This window comes from Pinus tabuliformis, chromosome 4_1 (assembly GCF_031772625.1).
Source record: "Pinus tabuliformis cultivar Carrire ecotype Pingquan chromosome 4_1, CPIR1, whole genome shotgun sequence".
Lineage (NCBI taxonomy): Eukaryota > Viridiplantae > Streptophyta > Pinopsida > Pinales > Pinaceae > Pinus > Pinus tabuliformis.
This window is the reverse complement of record NC_142303.1, coordinates 412,492,938-412,503,060: the sequence shown is the minus strand read 5'-3', so window position 1 is coordinate 412,503,060 and position 10,123 is coordinate 412,492,938. Positions and strand designations below refer to the sequence as shown.

Sequence of the window (10,123 nt, the reverse complement as noted above, 5' to 3'; positions counted from 1 at the left end):
TTGTGCGAAAGATAGTTTATAGCTGGGCCCACCACGATTTGTGTGGATGTTTTCTTGTGTGGGTATTTCACTATGCGGAAAGATCCGCACAAGAAAAAACTTATATTGTAAGTGATAACTATGTTAATTGGTAAATAAAAAAGATTGCAACATAATGATTAGAGTTCTTTTTGCAAGAATGATTGGAAACTTTAAATCAAATGAAACAATTCGAGTAGTTGCACCTCGTTTTATGTGTGAGTAAAAAAACCAAAATATAGAATACTAATAAAAATACATTATTAATAAAATCTTAAACTCAAGAGTTTGAGTAACAATAAGAAGAAGCACTAAAAAAACTATGCCGTTAGGCAATCTGTGTGCTTTGTATTACTTATTTCAGATGAAGATAAGTTGCCTGGTCTATGTATTCGTTTTAAGGGCAGGTGATCATGTGGGGAAGAGAGGGCTTAACATTCACAAGTGTGCTATGAGAAAGAAGATACATCATGATGAACAAGTTGGGAGCTCAACGAGTGCCATGGGAGTCGATGAAGACTCTAAAATATTGTTTCCGACATGGCCGACGATGGTAGTTTCTTCTCACAATGTAGCACATGGACATCTTGAGCAATTACAGATGTAAGTGATCCCCGAACATAACCATATTTTAGAGGCCATGGCTTCGGAAGACAACTTTTTGTCATCTAATTCATTCTCGGGGTTCCAAGATCTCATTAATGGCTAGGCACCACTGCAGCTTTCCTAGGATTATCATGGTGGCCACATGATGCAAGTCCCCACGGGCCTAGTGAACATCAGTTTTGTGGACCAAAAATTCATTGGCAATTGTATTTTTGAACCGGTATTGATGAGTAGATCTACATTGGAAATGATCAAAATGAAAACGCAGGAGATCATGGAATATAAGGCCATTGCAGTGTCCAAGAGCCACAATGAAGTTGAGCATAGGTGATGCGAACATATTAACCACCATCTTGACACCCTTTGCAACTTGCTTCCCAGCACAACCAAATTAAGTGGATGGAAACAATTTTAAAAGAAATGAAAAAGTGAACAAAATGCATTTTGAAATAAAATACCTTTTTGTGGCCATAAACTACTAACTAGAGGCAATAAAAAATACTAGTCTCTAAAATAAAATATGTTTACATTACCATATGAATTCATTTTGTGATCTATAATGACATGTGGTTATGTTTGATACCATATATTTTCTAACATGATGAATTTTGACTTGAGATTTAGCCATGGAAGTTCTATGATATTTACTTACCAGTTAAATTTCCATAAAAACTTTAAATTTCATCCATGGCAGAGCTGGATATTTATTTACAAGTTGAATCTCCATAAGAGAAGGCAAAGAGATAGAAAGTTGAAATAGAAAACATGCATACTTTGCTATTGATTATACCATGTCCGACCTTTCCCCAACACAAAAACTGGCCTCTAATCTACACAATCAATGTGCCCAGTGACACTATCCCCATCTTCGTGAATCAAATACAACTACAAACATTCCAGATCCCTTTCAAACTCCTCATGTTTTTTAAATCAAGTACAAAAATGATTAGCTACTATGTATTAAACAAAAACATCTGCATAGTAGAAGCAAAGGTAGACGGTTTTGTATTTACAAATACATCTGCACAAAAGTATCGACATATCAAGGTCATCCCCCTTACATCTAATGCAAGGCATGGCATCCTACCATGAGCTTAAGTTCTCTTCGAGACTGAACAACCATATTAGAGGAGATTTAAGCCTAAAAGTGCCCATGAAATTTTCATGTAATTTCCATGTCATAATATGTAAACTAATCAAAATCCTTTAAATTTAAAAAGAAGTAAATCTAAATATTTTGGAAGGAAAAGAAGAAAAACTATTTTTAAAATTGTATTATTGGCTTATCTCCTTAGGTTTAGTCAAAATTCAAGTGTAGACACTCGTTGAATGCATAATTAAATTCCACATCCAATACATACCCATTATGCATACTTTTGAGAAGATCCACATTGATAAGAAAATGAAGATACATTAAAAAAATGTGTTGAACACGCTTTTTTAATGTATATTCAATATTTATCAACATGGGTCTTTTCAAAATTATGTGTAATGGGTACTCGTTGGATGTGAAATTTAATTCTGCATCGAATGAGTGTTTGCACTTAGAATAAACCTATAAGGAGATCAACAAAAAATACAATTAAAAAGAAATTATTTTGCCTCAAAAATTCATAACTCTTATTTTATTATTTTAACTATTATTTTATTATTTTTCCTTAGGAGACCAATTTTAGCTGAAGTTTCCTTTAATGTTAATTATGGTATGGTAGGAAACAATAAGAATATTTTTCAAATTACAAGGAAAGAGAAATTTTGTAATATCATGCATTGTGACAAAACTAGAGCCATCGAATCCCACAATCAAACCTTCAAATAGTTAGCGAGACTAGCCACCGGCAACATGGTTAGTGGCGTATCAGTATCATAGCTAAGCGTACAGCCACAGCCATCTGGATAACGAAAGATAACGAAATGAATAATGAACATAGAACATATATAAGTGTTAGGTGGGATCTAAACCAATGTATGTGTCGTATCTCCGGCCAGTCCCAACAGTGCCAACATGCCACATCATCAAAGTTGGACTTGTGAGGAGGTTTGGTTATGCAAATATTTCATTGTGCGAAAATCTCCACACGAGCAAACCTCCACAAAAATGTATTGGTGGCCTTTATCATGCAAGGTTAGTGTTATATTACTCTATCACCACGTCCATTCAATTCAATTCCTGTTATCTACCTCCTCACAAACTTATTCAAAGTAACGTCGATGGCTAGAGCCTGACTTCCTCATCAACCTCACAACTTACTAATTCAAAGTAATGTTGATGGCTAGAGCCTTGATTCCTCGTTAGCTTCACAACTTCAGCGTTATATGTAAGAATACATGACATCCCAATGAATTCACATAAAGCACCATGGAATTCTTTTGTGCCCAAGTTTGTTCAAATATTCTGGTAAAATATATTATCAAGACTATTATTGGGTGCTTTCAATAACTAAAATACAATGAAGGAAGTCGATCAATAAATCAAATCACAATTCATATAATACTTTTTTTATTTTCATGATTTAATAAATTATTTTTGATGTGTCACAAAGTAATTCAGCGGAATTAAATTATTGACATAACTCAAAACTTATTAACTCATCATCTACGTCAAGTTTTACTATGTGAAAGTTGAATGACATTCAATATTTCAATTTCAAATCAAGAAAAGCATGAACTAGCCTCGCAGTAAATGCCACTTTTACTATTCCAAGTCGTTTGGTTAGTATCAAAACGCTAATTTCATTGAAAGAGTGTTTTCCTTTTGATAATCATGGTAGTCCATTTTTGGCATGCAAGCATTTGATTGCATTTGACTTCTTTCAATATTTGACTGCTGAAAACTTCAGCAACACACTATGCATGAATTGAACTCAATTAATAGAGAAAACTAGGGACCATACAATGTGTGTCTATCCTTTAATGTTGTGTTCCAAAATGATTACATGACATTGCTGACAGGACAAAGAGGCTAGGTAGCAATATCTACTCTCACAAACATATTGGAACCTTAGTTAGTAATCTATTTGTACAACCTTATGTAATTTAGTAGCCTAAACATATTCCTTTGGTAATTGCATACGTTCTTAACATATTCTTTTAAGCAAAAATCAATCCCTATTCACATATTATTCTCTTATCAAGGCGCTTGCTAATATGTCCCAAATCTCTTATTGTGCAGCCCTATTCACATATTGTTTTTTTATCAACATATATCAATGTTAATTATGGATCTAACATGAGTGGGGCATGTGTTCTCCAAGGAGGGAATTGCAGTAGATCGAGAGAAAATAAAGTCCATCATGTAATGGGTAGCTCCTAAGAGTGTGGATGAGGTGATATATTTCATGGGTTTGGCATGCTATTATTGGAGGTTCATCAACTTCTCGTAGATTTCTTATCCTATCACATCATTGCAGAGGAAAGGTAAGAAATTTGAATGGATATATGTGTGTGAAGCTAGCTTTGAGTAGCTTAAGCAGTTGCTGAAACATGCACCAGTTTTACAGATTGCATATATGGACTAAGAGTTTGAGGTATGCACATATTCTTGCAAGAGAGGTCTTGGTGGATTCCTTATGTGGGATGGACAGGTGTTATGTTATGAGTCCCATAAACTAAATGAGCATGAACAGAACTACTCGAAACATGATCTTGAGTTAGCAGTGATCATACATGTATTGAAGATGTGGAGACACTATCTTCTTGGTAGTAGGTTTTTACTTATGAGTGGTCATATTGGGTTGAGGTATTTGCTTGACGAGTTGAATCTGGATGATAGATAGGCTAGATGGTTGGCCATGATCAGTGAGTTTGATTTTGAGATCAGGTACATCAAAGGTAAAGAGAACAAGGTGGAAGATTCTCTCCGCAGACGGGTATAGGTACATCACTTAGTAGCTATGAGCTCCTATGGGATGGACTTATAGGATAAGATCTTGCAGGGAGGTCAATAAGATGCTAGGTATATGGAGATTGTGCACAAGTTGCAGCAAGATGTTGGTACAAATGCATGTGAAATTATAGGTACAGGAACATGTACAGGTGCAAGTGCACAGGGTATGGATTATTGCCTTACAGTAGATGGAATGATAACGTTCTGAGATAGGATATATGTACCAAATAACAATGAGCTCAAGAAGGTGATCTTGAGGGAGTTTCATGCAAAACCTTATTTAGGTCACCCAGGTTATCAAAATACATTGAAAGTAGTGAAGAGATATTATTATTGGCTGAATTTGAAGAGGGATGTAGTAGTGCTTGTGACGAGGTGTTTAAACTGTCAACAAGTGAAAGTAGAGTGTAAACATCCAGGTGGACTGCTATAGCCAATCAAGATTCCGAAGTGGAAGTGGAAGGTTATTTCCATGGATTTCATCACAGAGTTGCCTAAGACAGTGAAGCAGCATCATTCCATCACAGTCATTGTGGACATGTTAACAAAGGTTGCATACTTCATTCCAGTAAAGTCTACATTCTCAACTAGTGATGTGGCACAGGTATTGATCATAGATTTGGTTAGTTTGCATGGTGTTCTGAAGAACAATATGTCAAATAGGGCTGCAAAGTTCACTTCCAAGTTTTGGAAGTAGTTATTTGTAGGTTTGGGCAAAGAGTTGGCCTTCAATACACTTATCATCCACGAACATATGGATAGACAAAGAGGGTCAACACGATATTAGAGGACATGTTGAGAATGTATGTGATGCACCAACAGAGGAAGTGGTAAGAGTATATCCCTTTGGTAGAGTTTGCATACAATAATTTTTATCAAGAATCATTGACGATGAGTACTTTTGAGGCATGGTATGGGCGGAGTTGTAACACTCCTATCATTTGGAGTGATCTGATTAGTAGGGTATTGATTGGACCAGATATGTTGGTAGACATGGAACAAGAGATGCAGGTGATCAAGAAGAATCTAAAGGCAGCACAGGATAGGAAGAAGAGTTATGCAGATAGGAACATGTTATTCAAGGAGTTCTAGGTTGGGGAACAGGTGTACTTGCACATCAAACTGAAGAAGAGCTCCTTGCAGATTGGATCATGTGCTAAGATGGCACCATGATTTTGTGGACCCTTTAATACTATTGAGAGGATTGGGTCATTAGCCTATCAACTTGCATTGCCACCAACAATGGAAGTCCATGATGTTTTCCATGTATCTTTTCTTAAGAAGTATGTTAAGATGTTGGTCATGTGATTAACTGGTTTGTATTGCAAGTGGAACCAGATGGAGAATTAAGGTCGGAGCCTCAGTATATATTGCATAAAAAGGTGCTCATGCTCCGGAATCGAGCAATCAAGCAAGTTAAAGTGCAATAGAAGCACTTTGGGCCCGATGAAGCTACATGGGAGATGGCGAATCAGATGTGGGCTATGTATCCTTTCTTGTTTGTTTATTGAGGCAAATAAACTTCGATATGGTGGTTTGGTATATGCTTTATGGTGGTTTGGTATGTGATTTATGGTGATTGGTATATGCTTTATGGTGATTTGGTATATGCTTTGTGGTGGTTGATATATGATTTATGATGGTTTGGTATATGCTCTATGATGTTTTGATATATGCTTAGATATGGTGTTTAGTATATGTTTTGATATATGCTTCGGTATATGATTTGGTATATGTTTTTAGTATATATTTTTGGTATGTTTCTATATGTACACATCTATATCAATGTAAATATCACCATGAGATATGCTATAAAGCTCCACTATGTGATATGGGTGTTATGTCATTATGATTATGTTGTCATGTTATTATGCTATCATGTGATTAAGTTATCATGATGCTATGATGTCATGTGTGTTGGAACTGAGTGGGATGATCATTGTAAATACCATAATGAGATATGTTATAAAGCTCCACTATGAAATATGCTATAATGTTGTCATGATGTTTTGTTTTGAGAAAATATTTCATTGTAAATACTGCATCAAGTTGTGCCATAAAGCTCCATCAATGGTATGTCTTCTTTTAGCAAGTTGTTGAGGCATATGTGTGATTGAACATCGAGGACAATGTCCCCCAAGGTAGAGGGTTTTGTAATACCCCTGGTGAAAAATCCATGTAATAAAAGTTAAAAACAATAACCATGGTTGATGGGACACTTATTCCAAGTTGAATGTTGGGAAGGACATCCTAGGGGGTGTTCATTTGGTTGTTTATGGCTAAGGAAATTGGCAAAGGAAATGGCTAAGCCTTTGCAAAGGCAAAATGGCATTTTTGGCACATTTATTTATGAAAATAATGGAAATTAGAAGAAAAAAGAGGTGAAAGGTCATAGGTTTCATGTGAGGAGGAAATTGAAGGAAAATAATGGAAATGAAGAAAATAGAGGCCTCATTCATAAAAAGGCTTTTGGGGATTAGTTTTTAACCTTTTTTCAGTGGATTTTTGGAGCTCTATCATTATTCTCTTTCTCTCACTCTTGTACAATTAGAGTTTCTTGGAGCACTTTTGCATTGGAGAAAGAAAGGAAAAGAAGGAAAGAGAAAGCAAAGATCAAGCAGGGAAAGGCAGGATCAAGCAACTACAATAGGCTTCATTATAGGTATCAACTTGCATGTGTATTTTCCTTGCTATAATTGGCATGCATAGGTTTACATGTGGTTCTTTTCTACCATGGCATGGGTTTTTCTAGGTGTGACAATATTTTTAGCCTAGTCTTGTCATTTCCTCATAACTTTGATGAGATGGGTTCTCTCATAGGGTTTATGTGGGATGAGCAGATTGGATTCGAAGCTAAGTGGGGTGGATCTCTAAATTGACAAACACATGGTATAAGTGGTTCCTGAACCAAGTTGAGAATCACGAAGCCACTAGCCTAGTAACCCCTTGGTAGGCCTAGGAATACTTTCCATTGAATGGTGAGATATACGGTAAATACAAGAGGTGGATTTTCTCTCTGTTAGGCCTAGTGGTCTTGGGATGGGATGCACAGTAAATACTGAAGAGTATGTCTTAGTGTAGGGCCTAGTGATCACTGGATCAGACCATGGATGCGTGGAAAATATTTAAAGACTAGGAGGCACTCTAATTACTCATGGTGTAGGTGGAGAACTTTAGTGGAATCCATGTTGACTGATGTTTTTGGTGTGTCCTATGAGTGCCAAATTCATGCTTGGAATATGGCATGGGAATGATTGGTTGAAGAGACACTTGGCTTAGCCAATCTATGTTCGGGTGGAATGTGGTAGTCCCATCTCCAGTTGGTTCATTACATTCATTAATGAGAAATTTATTCCCTTGATTTTCATGTGTAAATGTATTGATGTATATGTGGATTGTGATGGTTGAGATGTTTATGGTATTTTTGTTCCTATTATGCTAGTTATATGTGTATTTTATGACAACAACTATGTATGGCTCTCAACATGTTTTTACTTGTATATGAATGGATAATGTGTCTATGACCTAATAGAGGATAATGTAGCAAATGACCTATATTTTTTTTATTTACACCTATATATTACATGTTGATGATGTGTTTGACGAAATGTCTGTCATGGCTAATAGGGGTTTGGTTATGGTCTTGTTCAACTTAATTCTTTTGCATCATTGCTTCCCTGTACTTTTATTGATTTCAATCTATCACTACATTATGGGTAGTGGCTTGAGCTCCGAGCCTAAAAAAGTGGCTTAAATCTCGGGGTTACTGGCATAAAACTACTAATTTTAGTCTCTAGTTGCAGGCAGGCAAGCCTGTCAAAGTGATTTTAGGTTGTTGGTCTCTCCTTTACCCATAAAATGAGAGTGATTATGGCCTAAGAGATCCAGAACAACATTGGGACCCAAGGACAGGCTGTCTGAGTGGCTGACATGTCCCCTGAGGGGTTTGTTGCTGATGTTGCATGACTGTGTATGATGTTCGTCTATTCCACTTCCTTAAGGTCACATAGGAGGTCAAATATGATCATAGTAGCCTCTCGTCTCATGTTTACCCCGATTGACATTGTTACTTGGGTATATGTGGGAGGAGGGTGTTACACCAATGCATAAAGTTGTAGTAAAAAGGGGTAGAAAGAAGAGAAAATTAGATGAATCCAATGCATTGGTCTTAGGAAAATATCCTCAAGATACTTCTCTTTAATTTTTTTAGAAAGGATCCTCTTCTACTCCCAGTGATAAACTTGGTAAATTGGCTCAGTTTACAAGTGCATATGCCTCTGCAAATATGGATAAAGAAATAGAGGTTCGGGAATTGCTAAAGGGGAAGAGTGAGAAGATAGCCACCATGGAACAAGAATTTATAAAAGAAAAGGAACAATTCAAACCAGAATGGTAGACATAATTAAATCAAAAGAATATCACGTTGACATAATTGCAAGGACAATTTAATGTGCTCCAAACCTAACATGTTGAAGAGATAAATATGAAGAATGAACAATTGAAATATTTACATCACAAGTTAGAGAAGATGGAGGTCGGTACCCCTCATTTACTCAAATTCAAACATGAGGCCTATGATCTTAATGCTTAGTGCCAAAAACAATAACATTTTTGTGACAAGATGAGTTTGATTGAAATACAATGCACGTTGGCAGATGCATTAACTAATGAATTAGTTGATACAGATACCTACTATGTTGATACCAAATATGATTTGAACAAACTAATAAAATGGCAGAAGAACACTGATGGAAAGAAATCTAATTTTCCTAAATTTCATAAAATGAGAAAATCTATTGTTTTCAAATGCTAAAAAACTATAATTTATTTGGTAAAGATATTGGTCAATGATGTACATGATTTTTCTAATGTTATAGTAGAATCTGTTACACACTCTTTACCGGGTCAAAATTTATATCCAGTCGTCCAGATCATTCAGCACTAGATGTGGGGAAACTACGAAATATTTGGTCTAAGGAAAGGGTTGAGTTTGTTAAAAGAATTGACCAATTAACCAAGGTTAATATTGACCTTTATTGGCAATTCCTAATCAATGCTCATAGCCATTGGCTAGACTCGAAGGCACTTACTAGTACATCCATTCAAATGTTGCCACCTCTGAGGGCATCTGTTTTTAGATGTTAGGTACACATCAAGCCTCGATCTCCTCTAGGGTTGTCACCACTTCTAGAAATTAAAAGGAACTACAGCAAACTATTGGTTTGAATTCAACTTCTTGAGATTGTTGTAACTATTTACTTTTTTATAATAGTTGTTATGTTTTAGTTGATCGTTTGAAAGAGTTTTTTTCAATCCTCTTGTTGAAAAGAAAGGCTATAAATCTCTCTTTTGAACCAATGCAAAGGTTCTGATTTTTGGAGAAAAAGAAAAAATTTGGTTGCACTTTTGTACTTGAGTTTTACTTTATAATATATCTGAACCATTCCAATTCCAACATGAACATATTGTCTAAAAATTTGGTACTTTTATGAGTTCTGTTTTATTTCTATTGTTGAAGGGAAGTATTTTAATTGCTTATGCATTTTTGATGTATTTTTTCTTAATGCTTTAAGCAAAATCACTCTTGATGTGGGATCAATTTATTATAAAATA

The 10,123-nt window shown here is 35.6% G+C and overlaps 1 pseudogene; it reads left to right on the top strand.

Moving 5' to 3' along the window:
- The first annotated feature begins 340 nt into the window (after positions 1-340).
- LOC149176059 (uncharacterized) lies at positions 341-1,039 on the top strand (annotated as a pseudogene).
- Positions 1,040-10,123: the final 9,084 nt, after the last annotated feature.